Genomic DNA, 19,692 nt, shown 5'->3' on the forward strand with positions numbered 1-19,692 from the left:
TTAATGGAACTTTCCTTGTTTGTGCGTGCTTGCTGAGTCTAAAAATGTTCACGCTCATGTAAAAAAAAAAAATCATGTAGGCTTTATTGAATTCCCCCAATGTATTTTTCTCTTTCACAGAAGATGAACACCTCATACTACATGCTATTCAAATATCCTAGGTCTCTGATGCAGATATTTTCATATTTTATGAGTTATCTGTGAAAATAAATTGACTTAATAGAAGTTTAAACTCTACATTTTATATATCTAGTAACAGTATGCCATAATAGAATAAGAGAGGAAAATGCTAAAATGAAAAGTAATGTGTGCATTGCTGTGATGGAAATATATGAATGTTTTAACTTTTTGGTAACTATAAAAACAACTTCTACATAATTTAAAATGTTAAATTCTTTTAGTCTAAACACAATGCTTTTTTAATGAATTACAAATTTCTGTTTGTTTAGCTGTATTTTTTTGCGCACAAAATTGCTTAGGGTTGTAAGGAAATCAAGGTACTATTTGATTTATAGTTATTTTACATTGATCTTCACCCTCTAAATCTTATGTTTAAATGTTGACTTTATCACATTTATTAGTCACTTTCTGATTTATTTAAACCACATTGAGTGGTGTTTATTGCACTGAAAAATACTGTGTTATAATGCATTTCAAATGTTTTTTTTTCAGCTTTAAGTATGTACATTCCCAGCTTTATAAGAAAAATTGTTTTTAAATGCTGTGGTCACTTTTTAGTACAGTTTTATTAAATCTTTATCTTTTGATACTGGATAGGTTAGAGTTTATCATTTCTGTAAACTAAATAATTGAGAGTGTAAAAGATCCCCCTCCATTGTTTCTTCATTATATGATCTTTTGGTATGCATATAAGTTCAGTATTTTACTCAGTTGAAAATATTGATTTTTGAAATATGTATTTTAAAATAAATCATTAGAAAAGTTAAATTTGTTTACATATATCTATATATTGTTAATATAACTTAGTGTTCATTCATTGATGAGGCCATTGCATCCTGCATAAGAAGAACAAACAGGGAAAACAACATATCCAGTAGTCAGGCCAAGTGATTCAGCAATCTCATTGTGGTTGGAAATAAAGCTTAGTGATTCTTCTTCAATGTCAGCAATGTTAATAACAACAATGTAACCATAAGTAAGGACAAATGATCCAGAAACATCACCTACAATGGACAATTAGTTGAAATCAGCCCAAGACATGGGCAATAATTCAAGTCACTAAGGATTGCTTGTGGAAATGAAACCTATTTGGAGTTCAGGATGGAGTTTGTTTGAGAATCAATGCAATATGGACTAGAAAATGAAAAAATTATCTTCCATGCTTGCAGACCTTTGAGAACCCTCTCCATCCTCATTCTGCTCAATATTCATAAGGATTTATTATCAGGACTGATACGTTAGTGTTCCTCATCATTCTGCTACATTTTCTTCTTTCACTAGGAGGCATTGAAACTGTAAGTCGTGAACAATATTTTATCAGAGATAAGCACTTAACTAAATTCTGAGACAGGCATTTGGATAAGATGGAGCTGAGACCACCAGACAGTCATTCCAAGTTTAACACTTTCTCTGTTGCATGAATATCAGTAACTGTTGGATGTGTTCAGATATACCAAATGCAACTGATGGGGGTATTCCATTGTTTCCAATACAGGTACTTATACATAAATTAGAGCAGCATTTCATGCAATCTTTTTAACTAGAAATTAGAAACCTAAACATAATACTTTACACAACACTACCCCCTTTAAGCTGGTTCCACTTCAATTATCAATGATTGTGAAAGGGCATACCTGTTATGTTAAAAATAGGACACTTTATGCTGGATGGAACAACTGTAACTTTACGAAAAATATACATTGCTTTGGCAGCACTATATGGGTTCTGTTACATTTGTGAAGATCAAGCTTACCTTGGTTATCAATAGACTTGTTGGGATGCTGTTATATAAGCTCTATTATACCAGCTATTTGACATACAGAGACTTTCCCCACCGGAAGAGTCCTCATTTCTCACTGAAAGAGGAAGGTAAAAGACATTAAAAACTCCCATTTCAAAAATAGATGCTTTTTGGTTTTATTATCACACCAAAGAAAAAAATGCATTTAAAGGACTAGCACACATGGATCTGAGTGATGGTAATATTTCAGGAGTAGGAGTCCTGCCCACTTATGGGGCAATGAATTCAATTTGGGAGTTTAGAAAGCTATATAATCTATAAGAAATATTAAGCAATGCTACTTTTAAATCAATAAATCAAGTAATAAATGAAATGACTGCCATACAAAGTGTAGTACTGAGAACAAGATGGCCCTTAATTTCATCCTTGTTTCTAAGGGTGACATGTTCACTCATCAAAACAGACCACTGCCTGTTTATCCTTGATAATGCGAATGCCATTCACAGTAACCTAGAAATTATACAGAAGGTAACAGAGCTGTCTCATGCAAAAGTCACTGATAACTCTCACTGGGCATAGCTAACTAACTTGTTTTCTGGTTGGGGAGGAAGTATTTTGAAATTCTTTATCTTGATTGCCATAGCCATAATCCTTTTAGAGATCATTTTATTCATGTATAAAATGTCATCTTGAATCAAGACAAAGTATCAGATTAAAAAATGTACATATTAAAAATTGAGTAGAGACATTGCCACTAACCATAATTGAAAAAAATCGTAATAAAGAAGTGGACAGTGAAGAAAATGTTTTAAGAAATTTTGGACAGATTTGTGATAACTTATTTGAGATGGGGTGTAAGTTAAAAAGTATTCAAACTATCTTCTTATTCCCTTTAAGCATAGGCATGGTGTTTATTGTTCACAAAACCATTTTTGTTAATCATGTATATAAGCATTGTGCATATCAAGGACAGAGAGATGCAGCATGTGATGAATGTCTGATAGCATGTGAGAAAGTGTGTACCCATTTGAAAACCTGTTGTCACTTCCAGTCAAAAAAGCTTCATAGCATCAAATGGGGGATTGTGAAGAGAGACGTGGGAAATTTAATAGTGCATCTCTTTTTGGAATCCATCCTTTTTTAAGGCAGATGCTGACATGCTGGACCTGTCTTTAATTTCTTTTTGTTGCCAAATTGGATACTGCCAACTTGACTATTGCTAGAGTAGAAAGTTCCAATGTGAAAGATTGGTACTTGTGCCGTCAAAGAAAAGACACAGATAAGGGGTGTGCTAATTCTTAGTAAGCAAAACAATGCAAAGATGTTTAGTTTTAAGTGGTCAGTAGCTATAGCTTAATAGATACAAAATATTCTGCCTAGTAGTATTAACAGTATAAAAGAATGACATTTCTTGTTTTTGAAGAGAATATAATTTTTTGCTTAGTCTCCCATGTACATGTGTGTTCTTTGCAGTTAAGGAAATTATTCTACTCTGCTGAACTGTGTTGCATAAAGTTACTTTTGACCTTAACAGCATTCATTTGTGATTAATAAGAAATCAATGGAGTTAAACTCTTTTTTGAAGTTGTGTTTCAATTGTAGAGTGATTTGGTTGGATTTAAAGATTAGCATATTATCAGTGTAAATGATGGGTTATAGAGTATGAAGATCATGATTTAGTTTATTAAAAAAAAAACAGGAAAGAGAAGACGAGCTAAGATAGAACCTTGGTGTAATTCCACTGAAGGATATATGGGCCGAGAAAAGGAAGATCCTAACTTAACTTTGAAGAATCTGTGTGATAGGAAGTCTTGGAACCAGTCAAGGGATGTGTTACTAATGTCAATGTTCTGAAGGAGAGAGAAGGTAGAGCTGGTGACTGATTAGGTCAAAGGCTTTTGTAAAGTCAACAAATGTTACTGCTGTCACGTTACCTTTGTCCATGATGAGGAGAACATCATCGGCTAGGTGCCAAATTGCCATCACTCTAATGAGACCTGTCCAGAATTCATGGTTGTTATAGGGTAAAGAGATGGAATTGCGGAATGTAGCTTAAGAAATGGATATAAATCATTTTTATGCCACCTTGCCAAGAGTGGGTAGCATGGAAATAAGATAAAATTGTGAAGTGTTTGAGATTTAGATTATTTGGGTGGGGTTGGGGAGATAATGAGTGCTGTTTTCAAATGTCTGATATTATATTTTGTATCAGCCAAAGGTTACAAATGTGATGAACACACAGGGATAGAAATTCCCTGCAGTGGCAGATAAACCATGGAGAAAGTGGCCTGAACACTGGTGGAGTCTGTAGGCATGTCTTTAATTTGTTTATGTGAAATTCTTATGAAGTTGAAAGGGAAAATGAAAGGAGGAAACTCTGGGAGAGAGGAGAGGGAGTATAGATGCTGCTGATAGTTTGGAAAGGATGGCTAAATCCTCTGACAAAGTTATCACAGCTGAGTAGTCCTTATCTAGGCTGGATTAGGTTTACAGAAGATTTGTTGTCAGTGAATTTGTGTTCAGTGAGTAGACTGACCTCATGCCACCAGTGTCTGGGTTTATTAAAGAGGGAACGTTGTTTGAATGTGAGATGGTTTAATTTGTGTCTCTGCATAGATTTAGTCAAGTTCCAGAGGCTGTTAAAAGAAGTATAATTGTCCATGTTTTTCAGGACTGTCTAGTTTTATCCCTTAGCTGAAGGAGAGATGTTGACTCTTTGGTGAGCCATGTACTTTGTTTTTGTTTTAAAGGGTGCTTTACCACAGAGAAGAATTTGTCTTGAAGATGATGGATCATTTGGGTTATGGTTGTAGCTGCTGTGTTAGGTTCTTGGATAGTCAGTATGGTAGACCTGTTAAAGGGTGTCAGATTATTTTTCAGTTTGATGATATTTTGTGTGGATTGGAGTCTGAATTTGATTAGCGTGGGGAAAATTTTAGAACAGATTGATTATCTGAAATATGACTGGTGAGTGATGACTGAAGGTAGAGTGAAAAATAAATGTATTTGAGACAGTTGCTGGTTCATTAGTGATTAGTAGATTAAGAGTTACGTAGTTGTTGGAGTGCATAGGCTGGTAGGTTCTGTGATTAGTTGTAAATGGTCCTTGTTAACTAAAAATTCTGAAATGTCATTTGAGAGGTGGCTTGAGAAGTTAATGTTGAAATATCTGGATATTCAGAGTTTGTTTTTGCTGCAGAGCCCTCTCTTATTAAAGTTGTTAGCTGAGACCATATCACAGATTAGGGATTTGATGTTATAAACAGATGAAGGATGGAGAAGATATGCTGCTGAAATAAATAATGAGTTGCTTTTCTTAGGGTTAAATTTTATGATGACCCACTTTGGGACTGTCTCCAAGTGTTGCTTTGGCAAAGACGCAATTCATAATTTTATGAGGGGAGGAGGTGTTTAAAGTTGGGGCTAATTGATTTGATCTAAGATTCAGTGATAACTGTAATGTATTGGTTGAGGGAGGATAGGAAGGTGCTTATTTGGTCAAGTTTGTTGGCAATGCTTTGTGCATTGATGAGGTCAAAGGAGATATGGGAGTCTGTGCAGATGGGAAGTAATGGAGGCATGGTACCAGAAAGATGGCAAAAGGCAAGAAACACTGTAGAGGCAGCAAAGGCTAAGGCCTCAAGTAGGGAAGAAAATGTTTTTTATAGTTGTATATCAAAAAAAGGAAAGGCGGGAGAGACCTAGGCAGGTTGGGCAAAAATGGAATGGAGATCACAAAAGACTGATATAAAAGAGAGGTACTAAATCAATATATTGCTTAACTTTTCATAAATGAAAATAAAAGGAGAGTGCTGTGCAAAGGAGGTAGGCAGGGCAGAATGAATAGAACACTAGACAATATTATTAAACTTAGGGATGGGACTCAGAGGGAAATGGCTGTTTTTAGGGATGATAAAGTGCAAAGCTTCCAGTCTTGGTAGTTTTAGGCTTAAAGGACTTGAGCTATTAAGACAGGCTGGAGAGCTTGTCCCTGTATCCAGTGTCAAACAGACTCCTTAGCAGTAATCTTTGCCTTGACTTCCAGGCCATTAGGCATTCAGCAGTCTAAAGACCTCATATTTCTCCACAAATCAAGCAGTCCAGTGAAAACTAGAACCAGAGATCTGAACTTGCTTTAGCAATTAAAAAAAAAGATACAGTGAACAGAGAGAGAGAGAGAGTTGTCATGCAATGGCTTTTCCCTTCTCTTGGACAAACTTCCTTTCCAGATTAAGCAATTTGACTCACTATATTCCTGTAAAGAAAGGATTAGAAAATTAGATGTGTCTTCATAAATTCAAACCCAATACAACTGTCCTATTACTATTTGAAAAAGGATCCAAGGTCTAAGGGTGGTTACTTGCAAAGTGCAAATAGCCATATAGCCTAGTTGCCTAGCATATTCTATGATTCTTTGATATAAGTACATCATTATTAGACATGTACAATTTTAGAAGCATGTGTAATAGTAGTAGTCATCATAATATTGTATTACAACTGTGTAAGAGGTAAGCACATCACTTTTTCTGTAGCACTATATGTGTCACATTTGGTGGTTTACTCAATATTAGTGTAGAATATTGCAGTCTGTGAGGGTTCAGATCCCTGTATCGTTAAGTACAAGTACAGAATTGTGTCATAAGTAATTGTGTAATGATGCATGTCTCTAGATTTGTTAAGAACACTGTTACTGAAGATGGTCATGTTAATGAGGATGACTACTGTAAGACAACCATTGTGTCAGGATAAAAAGGTATGTTTACTTGCAGATAATAACAAACTGAGTGATAGACAAGTAGTAATATGCACGGTTAATTGTAGTAAATCACCTGTATGGCTTTGTGATGTTGATGACACTCAAGTGCAGTATTATTCAGGGAAAAAGGTTGCACATGTGTGATAAATTACATAATGGCTTGTACAGATTGCTTGCTTGTTATTGCTGATGTCACTTTTCTTTGTCTGTGCTGTTTTGTCATGTATCCCAGTAGTCCAGGAAGATGTTACCAGGAACTGGAGCATCACGATGGACCTGATACTTCACCTGGAAGAACAAAGACAGGAGATGACATGACCCTTGGAATGCTTGTGTATGTGTTTGTGTCCTGCATTTAGATTTTTGCACACTCTGTATAATGGATATATTTCATCTATTTGGTGCCTACCTTTCAATTTTCCACCATTAACCTGAGTGTCCATATCTGTTCTGCTTATTCCTTAGATGTATCTCATAGCATTTTGTTTCTAAGACATCATTCAAAGTTTAATCAGGATATCATAATCACTCGAGATTCATACATCACATCATTCATGAAATGTAGTGGTACCTAAACCCATGACCATATCAACTTTAATAAGTATTTACGGTTGCTACTTGACAGTTTTTACTCAGCATGGCCTTTGCTCTTCCAGTTCTGTATTAATGTCTGCAGATGTCTCTGTATGAATTTTCTGAGTACTGTGATGTGAACATTTGATTAACAGTACCACAGTTACAGTTGTGTTACACTCATACTATACAGTGATATGGGAATTCCATGGCTATTAATGTTAATTTGTCCAATTGTTTTATTTATTACATCTTACAGAGGCCTCATGACATGACATCTTACCACTCAATAGATGAAACCTGAGAAGATGTGCTTGACCTGTGCCTGATATGTTGGAATTAGAGGAGGGAGGATGCAGCCCAACCAGGTGAGCCTTGACCATCCTGTACTGTCATGCCTGTGGAATAGTGATACAGTGGTCTAAGACCAAACTGTGTGAAGGGCCATATGCATAAAGTTGTCACCAGTGTCTTTAGAACCCTGATATAGATGATGATGAGAGACTTCTTCAGGCACATGACACATGCCATGCATTTTTCTGGGTGATCACCATGAAGCTCATCTGTGAAGTTTGGCCCCCAACAGGAAAATCCCTCGTGTGTAGGTATAGTCTTTGTGTTACTTCCATGTGTTATATAGCCTGCACGTGAGAGCTACATAGGCTCTGATTCTTATTGTCCTAGCTCATATTATTCCGTATGACAATCATGCTGTTCTTGCAATTTCCTTGATAGTGTGCTGCATGCTGTTATCCTATGGTATCTTTGGCCATGTCACCATTTGTTGTCGCACATTATTAGTACGTCCTCTTAAGGTCATATAATGCAGTGTTTGTTGTACACATCTGTTCATTACCATATAACGTGACGTTTTCTTTCAGCACATGCATTTCCATGTTTCCCTTCCTTAGGTCTTCATAGGAAGCATATACATGTTTGCATCACACTTGCAGTGCAGTGAAATAGGTGTACATTACCCATGTGTATGCCATTTACATAGGACATGTGACCTTATCTGGCTTGCAGATATATAATCCCGTCTTCAAGGTGCCCTGTGCAACATATCACATTACTTCTGTACAGCCGCCATGCTGTGGCAACAGTAGGCCAACGTCCTCATATGCATACTGCACAGAACAATAATAAAAAATGTTGTGCTTGTTGTCCTGGTAAAAGTAGCTGTAGCATGTTGGGAATGGTAAACCTGTATAAGTGTGTTGTACATGTAGCAGGAGTGATTACTGTTCACAGGTGGCATGTGGTGTTCTATTATTTCAGTAGCATTTGCTTGCAGTGTACTGTGTTTATGGAGTGATGACTCTTAGCTGCAGCAGATGAATTCTGCTGCTGCTGCCTTGACAGAGCACTAACATATATGTCAGTAGTTTTCTGAGTTGAAATGTGGTTTGGGTGACAGATGTTTGCCTCCCACCTACAGAGATGTTGGTTCTAGCCTGACTTCTGTTTTGTGATCTTAGATGTGTCTGGATATGTATTACTTGCGGTCTATGCCATTTGTGTACATGTCCAGAGCTGCAAACCTAAGGTATGTGTACAATTATACTTCTGTCTATCTGTGTTGTCCTTTTTTAGACAGGTACATTTCTACATACCATGCTATCAAGTCATTCTTGATACACCAGTCCAGGAATGTACTAAAACACAGGAATATTTTACCTTTTTTTGGCATGGTGGGTCATGTACAGATTCTACCACTCCCATATTTTGTTACCATTTCATGTCCCCTCCTGTGCTGTTTGCTTGTATATGTACGAGTGCCATGTTCTATCACCATCTTGTGCTTGTATTTTCTGGTGTCCTTTATGTTTGTTTCTTACTGGCATAATTTTCAACTACCATTTCCCAACAACTAACTGGTCTTTTTCATGTCCATAAAGAAAAATGGTGCCTATTCCTGACAAAATAAAAATCACTTAACCTCTGATTCTCCCTCTGACCTGCCCTTTCCTTCTTCCATGTGCAATCTCTCTTTACCTTCACCTAATTTCTACTGCCCTATGTCTCTCACTCCTTCATGTATGTGCATTATATAATTCTCCCTCACATCTCACTCTCCACATTTTTTTTAGATATTTGCCTAATGCAATCTGTCACATCACCAAAGGATTTTTAACTTTTTTGTATCCTCAGCTACCTGACACAATCTGCAATATTCCAATATCGCACGTATTTACATTTCTGCATATTAATGTGATAGTGGTAGGTACTTAAGTTGCATGCTGTGAATCCTCAATTGCATAAAACTTATTCTTCCTTTATTTTAGGCATTCCCCTCCATTATATAACATACACATGCATCCATTACTATTTGTAACATATTTGTGGGCAATTTTACCAAAGGATGCCATTTCCAAAGTGGATTGCTATTTCCTTCGAAGTGTTACTTTTAGCATACTTAGTGTTTTTCTTGTGGCCTTTACAGCTGTACTAAATTACTGGCATTTCAAATTTCTACTTCGGTGCTCAGTGAATGGTGCTTGCCTGCATGCTAACTTTGCACTGAATCTCATTAATGTGTTACATTGCTTGGCATGTTTCTTGCACTTTACCTAGAGCTGTCCACAGGTTTGTGCTGGGCTTTTAGAATATGTCCCCATTTCTGCAAGGAAATTGTTTAATCTTCATTTGTAACAAACATAAAAAAATCATCTTGAAGTATCCACAGATTTATAAGAAAAAGATTTGGACACAGTTGTTTCCATGTCTTCCCACATCTAGGGCTTCCCTTATGGCTTCTGCATCAACTGCTAAACTCCAGCCCAGCAGCACTGAATTTATAAATAGGGTTTTAGAGTAAAAATTGGGTGCTGAATTAGCATAACAAATGGAAGGCTATATCAATCAACATCATAGTCACCAAATAAAACAACATGGCCACTTGGTGTTTGTATACCAGACTGCAGGAACTGGAGTTCCATCATCTTCCCAAATGCAACAAAACAAGTCATTATACAGCATACTTGTCAACAGACCATCAGTGCTTTGCATTTGCTAGAAGATGAAAGTGAAAGGGAGGGCACAGTGTCTTTCAGTTATTTGTACCAAACATACAAAGAGAAAGATGGCAGAGGCTTAAATTCAGAGATAGCCTACAGATTTTTAGATCTGGTATATTTCAATGTCTGCTTTCATCCTAGACCACTCAGTTTTGAGTTTCTATCCTTTAAAAAGAAAAAAAAAATTGGAAGTGCAGGATCAATATGTCATCAGGGAAAGAGCTCTGTCATGGAGAATAATTATATTAAATGTTTCCTTGCCAAAATAGATCATTTCATGTCTGTTATTAAAATGCTAAGCTAAAAAAAAAAAAGTATAAAATGTTCCATATGCTATCTTAATATAATTCAGATTTCTGCATTATTTGGAAGGAAGTCCCATCCAAGTACTGAAAACACACTAGCAGCCACTGAGCCACTTTGACTGAGGAGAAGGAATGGTTCAAATGAAATGAGATGCCTCTTTCTAGTAGTGAAGAGAAAAAAAAAACTTTCCATACCACTGAGTTATTTTTTCAGACATGTTAGCTGCACCGAGTTCGGTTACGTAAGGAGCTTCAAGAACATTGACATTCTCACTCCTTACACAGTTGGGTTCTGCAGCCTGCTGCTGTTTAATACCAGACGTGTGTTTTTCCCTGCTCACCTCTAATTTTTCTCCCACCTTAACAGTCATAACACTGCCCTCAAACTTGCTTGATAGACACATTCATTAAAATGTTATGTGATAGTGGAATAATCATTTTCCATCCCCGTATATTTTCCTTGCATCTGCCTGTTATAATGACTGGAACTTATTTGCAACCATTTCAGTTCTAATATTTATTTATATTTTTCCAACTGGACAGAAAACAAGTAGAATTCTTTGCAGGAGAGTCTCCACATATTGCATAACCATTCAGTGTTTTATTTAAACAGTATTTATCTCGGCATTGAACTGCCCTTGTCACACTATAATCAAGGTGATGTAATGAAAAAGTGCAGGCCAGGACTTCAGTTTTCTTTAATCAGGGAGGTTGAATTCCTATCCTTGATTTGGAATGATCATTATTTTCCTTTGTTCCCCTTCGTGGGCCATTTCAGCAGATGATTAGCTGCTCGGTGTTGCTCTATTTGCTTCTAACTTAAAAGGCTCCTGTACTCCCTCATGAGGCTGGGACTGTCACAGCTGTCGGCAGGTTGGGAAGGGGAAACCTGGCAATGTCATATATGCTGTTTGAGGGATTTTTGTTATGCTCTAATGCTCTAACAGGGTAGGCTGGTTGACATACAGCTAATTAAGTCAACCTGTCTGAATGCTGATCACAAGCTCATTTGTTTGATAGCCAGCCTTTAAGGATTTTTACAGATTCTTCTTCTCCTCAATAGAATCAAAGTTTTCCTCATCCTTTCTAACTCCCCACATCAGCTCAACCCCAGGTCTTCTTTTCATTCACTGGGTCTACAAGTCTGCCTTTGTCTTCTCCTGAGCTAATGCTGGGGCTAGAGAGGAGATTGAGGATCCCAGTGCAGTGTCACACTGCTGATGGGAGGGAGGACATTTTCGTTGTATGCACTAACTGTTTCCCTTAACCCTTCTCACTTTTAAACCATCTCTGGGACAGGCATGCAATGGGACATGCCGATGTATTGTACTGTCTTAAGAGTCTTAGTCACTGCCCGAGCTTCACACTGACAACACTCCTCCTGCTTCCTCAGCCTCTGCTGAAGATAAAGCATGAGGAACATGCCAAATTACAAGTCCTTCCTCCCCATAAATCCTCCTTCCCCAGGATGCACATAATCATCTTCCCACATGGAATCTCAGATGCCTGAGCCATTAATCAAACCCAAGTAACCTGGTCCACAGGCTGAGCTTTACCCTCCCATACCATGTCCTTTGTTCTTAAATTCATAGGTACTTATTTTTAGGCTACTGATGTGTGAGGATCTTTACGAGCCTAGCCATATATTCCCATTAAGTTATTCACCCCTATATTTTAAGTGCAAATAACCTAGAGATGAGCAGAAGAATTATATGTTGCCCCATCTATGAAACACAGGGGTGCTAAACCAGGAGTAAATTTATGGTTACTTATCCACTCATCAAGATTACATTTCATTAGTGCAAGAGAAGTACTTTGTATTATGTATTCTATTGTTATTTGAGCTTTATCAAATTGTATGCATTGTATATGTCACTGTGGAGCTTTTCTCCCCGGAACTTCACTGAAAATGGGCATATTTTGGCCCAGTGGACCTTCCCAGTAAACAAATGCAGTAACTAAAATAAATAAATGTGGAGGGCAGTGGCAAAGAGTGAGAGGACACCAACATGCTGAACACTCCCTACACTAAAGAAATCTTACTCATTTTTTATTGCTAAATGAAGATAATGATACACGCTTTCTTTATAATTTTCTCTGTTTAGAAAATATGAAATAAGAATAATGAAGTATACGCCTGAACTCCTCTAAAAGGACTAAAGTTAAAATGAAAAGTGATTTATACACTTACAAGTGAAGCAGGCAAGCCAGGTAATGCTGAATTTACACAGTGTCTCACAGAGGCTTCAACTTCTTTCACTGCACATTCGTGCCGAATGTTGTTTACTGCCAAAAGTCCGTGGTTAGCAATAGGAAAGACAGAGTTGGTGGTATGTGACTGCTCGTGGCTGTTCTGCATTCTGTATGCCTTGCGTAGAAGGGTCAGATGGCACCATGGCAGCAATATTCAATGTTGAGCCATGCAGATTCTGAATTTCTGAATTTTGAAGATACAAAAGGCAGCAGGTAAGATTGCTTAATACTGCAGCCACACAGTCAAGTGTGTAGATTTTTGTCTCATATTTTTGGTCTGTTCCTCATAAAATTTGCGGTTTTCTGGCAAATCACTGTTGACCTTCTGTCTCCAGAATGTGAAACACTACTTTTCATAATGTGGAACAAATGAGCAAAATGTGGAACACTTACAAATAGCTTATTAACAGCTTTAAATAGTAAGTTCACAGGATTATTAAAATGTGCTTAATATACTTATAAATACCTTTTTTGACGAATGAATGTGATTCAGTATTCATAGCTCTGGAACGTCCAGCTCCAAAATGTGGAACCCTACCTCTTCTAATGTGGAACAGCTTGCTACAATTTCAACTAAGAAGCTCAAAGAATGGTTAAAATGTGTTATTTTTATACTTATGTGAGTTTTTATACTTTATATTTTATACTGGCACAATGGCACAGTGGCACAGCAGAGAGAGGTGGCATAGTGACACATCAAATAGCATTGTCTCCTCACAGAAAGAGGTTCCCCAGATCAACTCTCAGCTGGGCTGCTTTTCGTGTGGAGTCTGTATGCCCTTCCTGTGTTTGAGTGGGTTTCCTCCAGGTGCCCTAGTTTCTTCCCACATTCCAAAGACATACATTAGGTGGATTGGACATAGTAAACTGGCCATAACTGTCTGTGTGTGAGTGAGAATTTGTGGAGTGGATGCATTACCACAGCAAGGCTAGCCATCTGGTGGTGTAAACTTTAGCTCTAAATGATTGTCACTGTTGAATTGACTCCCCAACCCCATGTGTAAGACTAGGAAAAAGGGTTGTAAATGGATGGATAAGCTTATATAACTAGGGATGCTTTACAGAGCCAAAAGTTTTCTCACCAGCACAACAAAGCTACACATGCCACTACTTATCTGCTCCCCACACATCTTTAGGTGCTCCCATCCTTGCTAACCTTCAGGCATCACAAAAATAAAAACTTGAACAATGTTTTAAATTTACACCAAATACCGTTTCAGAATCCAGCACTGTATAGCACTAAAAAGCCTAATTTTGTTAGAAGTACCTCATCAACTAACATATACACAGCTTTGAATGATCTATACAATTATCTGAAATCTATCTGCATGTATAGTACTAAATAACATTATACACCACTATTTTCCCAGTCAGTCATTAAGATCCAATGACCGAAAACCCCTCTCTTTTCATAATTCACTGAAATCTGCTGGGTATTGCCTGTACTCATACCATGTTGCTAAGGTCTGGAACTCCTTATCTCTGTCCATCTGGTCAATACCCTCCCCCCATCCTTCAAATAAACTCTTTAAGGCTTCCTAGCCAAAAGCTGGCTCTTTTTTCACTCAGCACCAGGATAATAATATCCTAAATGTGAAGAAATACCTATTCATACCTTACATCTCCTTACTCTTCCTTCTTCACACATCCTTACTTTTATCAGGTTCTCTCCTCTGGATTTCTCTCTAAATATATCATAGGCCCACTTTTTTTCCCACATAGTATTGAAATTCCTGTTTATACTGTACTAAGTTACTTTTAGTTTATCTTTAAATTGACTAAAATGTCTCTGTTAAATTATTATCATATAACTTGTATCTATTCTTAATTGATATTTTCACATTACGTCTAATTTGTAATTTAAAATGTAGTTGTTCTTGTATTATTTTTTAAGAACATAACATTTTTATTCTTAAAATGTTTTATAATACTTTGGAGCTTTTTTCTCTGGGCCTTCACTGAAAATGGGCTTCTACCCAGTCAGACCTTCTCACTAATCAAATGTCAGTAAATAAATAAATATATTATACAACATTCTTTTAATGAATTAATACGACTCAGTATTATTTATCATGGATATCAGTTAAAAATATCTTAACACTAAATGTGTGACAGACCCTTTTAATATTTAACTGTGAAGAATATGGACTTATTTTAAGCTTCAATTAAGGGACATTACAGGTACACTTAAGTGGTATGTCATCACTTACTGTACATATCAGTTAAAAAAGATGTTCACACTAAATGTGTGATGGATGCTTACAATAAACATTCCTTTTTAAGACTCAAAATTAGGAATATTCCTTATAATGAGGTACATGGGAGAGGTATGGTGCAAAAGGATTTGCTCCCTGCACCCCCAGACTTAGTTCTGAAGTACTCCAAAAGACCAGTCCTGACATTAGTGACTTCCTCTAGTCAGGGCATTTGTTGGTCAAATGCGGGTTTATATCAGATGATCGAAAGCTGAGAATATCGAAGCTCCAAACCTCGAATTGAAAACCTTGAACGGGAAAACATTGAACGTGAAAAAAAAAAAAGTACACACCCAAAACAACAAGCCCCCCTGCACCCCCCACACCCCCACTACTTAAATATACCAAATCCAAGATCACACTACAGTGCAGTAAAGGGAAATATTCCCTTCCCGCACTCTATGGCGGTCTCTACTTTACGCTTCAATGTTTTCCGGTTGTGAGGTTTACAGTTCGAGGTTTGGAGCTTCAATATTCTCAGCTTTCAATCATCTGGTATAAACCCATCAAATGCTACTATTTGAGCACTTAATCCTTGTACTAAAGGACTGAATGTCTGAACAGACATACCTCTCAACTGTCCAGATTTTTGTAGAATATCCAGATTTTTTCCTCATATTTATGGTCTGTTCCTCATAAAATTTGTTATTTTATGGCAAATCACTGAGGGCTATAAAAATTTTGAGTTTGAGGCTTCATAACATTCAGAAAATGCATACTAACAAATTCAGCTCAGGTTTCACCTCACCATCATCCCCAGTTCTCTCCCAAGAAATACCCTGCATGACTCCACTGCCAATTATCACAAAATAACAGGTTGCTACTGCACTCGCTACTGCTAAAAACTCAGCTTCAGTGAGGCCTGACAATATACCAGGTTGCCTCTTAAACAGCTTAAAACAAGACTTATCAGGACCATTAGGATCTTTGTTTAACCACAGTATCTGAATTGACTTTGTCATGATAGAGTGGAGTACAACAATGGTCATCCCTTTGCGTAAAGGGGGGCCATCTACTCATCTTGGAAATTACAGACCTGTAAGTTTGACTCATCTTATGTGTATGCCCATGGAAAGAATAATTATGGACCTAATAAATAATGACATAGGAAACCTCCAAACACTGGACCCAACCCAATTCAGCTTTGTCAAGGGCAGGTCATGCCTACTGAATTTGACAGATTTCTTTGAGAATGTCACTAATGCCATGGATAAGGGTAAAATAGTTCATACCACCTACCTGGAACTGGCCAGGGTATGTAACAGAATTCCCCATTTAATTATTATAAGTAAACTCACAAAAGTGGGCATAAATCCCTATGCCACCAGATGGATAACCGCATGGCTCAAAGACTGGATACATGTGGATAAAGTGGATAAAACCTGTTCCAACATGAAGCCAGTTATTAGTGGTGTGCTACAGGGCTCAGTGCTGAGATCATTCCTGTTTTAAATATACCTCTCTGAAGTCAAAACTAATATGGAAGGTCTCTGGATGACAAAGTTTGCTGACAACTACAAGATGGGGACAATCACTCAATGTCATGATGATGTAGATATCCTTCTGGAGGGTCTACATCAGGCAAATGCTTGTTGCCAGAACCATGGCCTAAAACTAAATGAAAAAATGCATTATCCTACTCTATGGGAAGTCAAATAACCATGCAAATTGCAACATCAATAGCACACCCCTAAGAATAGACTCAGAGATGAGAGATCTAGGTATACAGACAGATAGTAGCCTGAACTTTGACCACCATGTGTCCACAGCAGTGAGGAAGTCTTTCTATGTGGCACAACTTATAAGTAAAGGTATGGCATCCAAATCATAAGAAATTATATCCCCACTGTACTCAGCCTTCATTAGACCAATAATCAAGTATGATACACCATTTGCCATGCACTTGACTAGGCATGTACAGTAGCTGGAGCAATCTCAAAGGATCCTCACAAAGAAACTACAGGATGTAAACGAGATGTCCTATGTGAATAGACTAAAAGCCCTGTTACTTTATCTCCTACCGACTATTAAGGGGCGACCTACATCTGACCTACAAGACACTCACAGATCCAGCCCTGATGGAACTTCTACCCATCTGCAAGTCAAACAGCATAAGGGTTACCTGATCTAGGAATCTAAATTTAGTCAGAAACTCAAATAAAACATACTGAAGAGACAGATATGTGTCTCAGAGATTGCCCCTTCTTTGGAACAACCTTCCTATTCATGTTAAGCAGATCTTTTCCCTGGCCCTCTTCAAAAACAATTTGAATCAATGGATAGGGAATCACAAACTCACACCTGGGGTAGCACCTATACCCCATATGTACAGGGGCAATCTGCAAGATACTGAAGGCATAGGCACAAACCCATGCCATTTTCTTGCCCCTGGGGGCCATATATTGGGTAAGATCAGATGATATTGGCTAGGCTTGTCAGGGCTCTTAACTCATTAGTCTAGTTATCTCATATGAGCTTATGAAACATTTCACTGTAAGGTTGAGAGTTGAGACACAGCTGGACTATCTTTCTAAGTGGTTGATTTATCTGTCAGGCTAGGTCATGACCACTGGGGCTTTGTATAATTTATATTGTTTGCCTACTCCTTCCTTCACTGTGGTTTCTGTAGACATTGCCTCTTGCTGTGCATGAGTACTTGAGCAAATACAGCTTATGTAAGAAACTGTGTCACACAAATGCATTGACAGTAGACACCTTCATAAAGTGGGAATAGATTCTTGTTCACAGATTATGACACTAAATGGAGTCAGATCCTGAAAGATGCATAAGAGTTGGAAAAACTTCCTCTGTGTGGTACCAGCAACAAAAACCTCACCAAAGGTCTTATTATGGTGAGCATCTCGCATATTTACACTTCTACTGGTGGACACATTTTATGCAGTTTTTGTGTTTTATTGTGGTTTTGCCTTTATGAAAGCAGACATTTATATTTTCTGTTTCTTCTCTGTAAAAGTAGTACAAAAAATTAGTTGATGATGCTGAAACAGTTTTGTCTCATTTTAAACATTTTGAGGGATGATCTGGCTCACTATAATATCTGATCTAATAATTAATAACATTTCTCTATATTCTTCTGATGAAAGACAATACATTATTGTGTAATTGAGTAAAGCAAGCTAGAATACAAGCTGTGACTATAGTTTCCGTGAAAAAATGTATTAATGTAAGCATTATTTTTTCCTAGCAGATTGTGTGAGTAAGTGGGTAATGGGGCTATCAGTGGATGAAGTGATTGTCTCTGCTGTTTGTTGCTGTAAGCCCGATACTACAGGACTAATGTGCAGTTCATTGAGAAAGCTACAATACAAGCTATGACTAATGATTTTGTAAAACTTTTTTTGAGACATTAACACCTGGAAAGGTCAAGGGTTTGGATGCAACTGTATATTTGCCTTACTTCTCTTAGCTCTTTAATGTTATAAAGACAGACCTGTTTATGTATATGCTATATCAAATTAATAATTAAGTAAGGCTATACAAACAAAGATTTCCTTTTAGCTATTGGGCTTAATCAAGCATACCTCTCAACCGTTCAGATTTTTGCAGGATGTCTACATTTTTTGCTTCATATTTTTGGTCTGTTTTTCAAAATTTCAATTTTTTTGGCAAATCATAAAGGATTGCAGTCAATGAATAGTAAATAATGGCAGATATTTGAGTTGTGTTTTAACTTGATATCCTTCAGAAAATGCATGCTGAATGCAAAATCAATTATTCTGGCAGCTCTCAGAGTTTATAAGACAATATTTATTATTTAAAATAAAATCTGCATCTGTTTTGGGCCTTTGCTCCATATTATTTTTTACTTTGTCCAGATTTCTTTCATTAAGAGGTATGGGCATATTGGTATATAAAGACCTTCTGTTTTTATTAAAGGTCAGTGCTGTTACTTTTAATGCTTTGAGAGGGTGAGACATATGGGCTAAAAATGTCTAATGAGAAAAGAATGTAGATATAGTAGACATTATTGATTATTTGCTAAAGACTTCACACTTGAACATTACATTGGAGACATGGCGCTATATAAAACACAAAAGACCTACACCATGTTTGAACATTAGGCATGTAAAGGCAATATTCGTACTTGGCAATTATCCTAGTATGATGAATGCAAATGGGCTTCTGAATGCAATAAAACTAAAAAAATGTTTTGCTGTGTCTGTTTGAAGAGAAAAACAATGAGCAGTGCAGTAATGGCATATCAGACTCGAGCAACTTTATTAAAAATCAAATAAGTATGCATCTTCAAGAGTGCATATGTGCATATAGAGCTTTTTTTATTTTACTGGGTAAAACTGATATATGGTATGTTTTATCAGAAGCAGCACACCAGCAAGCCATAAAATACAATCATCGAGTTGTCAACAGAGAGGTTCTTAAAAAAATTATTCAGTCAATTATATTCTGTGTAAAACAAAAACTAGCATTTCAATCTCACACCAAAAGGGCAGATTCAATCAACAAAGGGTATTACTTAGAACTGTTAGACCTGCTAGTTTTGATGGAATTAACAATCCAATAGCACTTATAGTTATCGTTTGCATTCAAAGGGAACATCACCCAACCCAACATACTGAATGATTTAATTGGG

Source organism: Protopterus annectens, chromosome 2.part2, assembly GCF_019279795.1.
Source record: "Protopterus annectens isolate FY-2018-M chromosome 2.part2, PAN1.0, whole genome shotgun sequence".
In the NCBI taxonomy this organism is placed as follows: Eukaryota; Metazoa; Chordata; order Ceratodontiformes; family Protopteridae; genus Protopterus; species Protopterus annectens.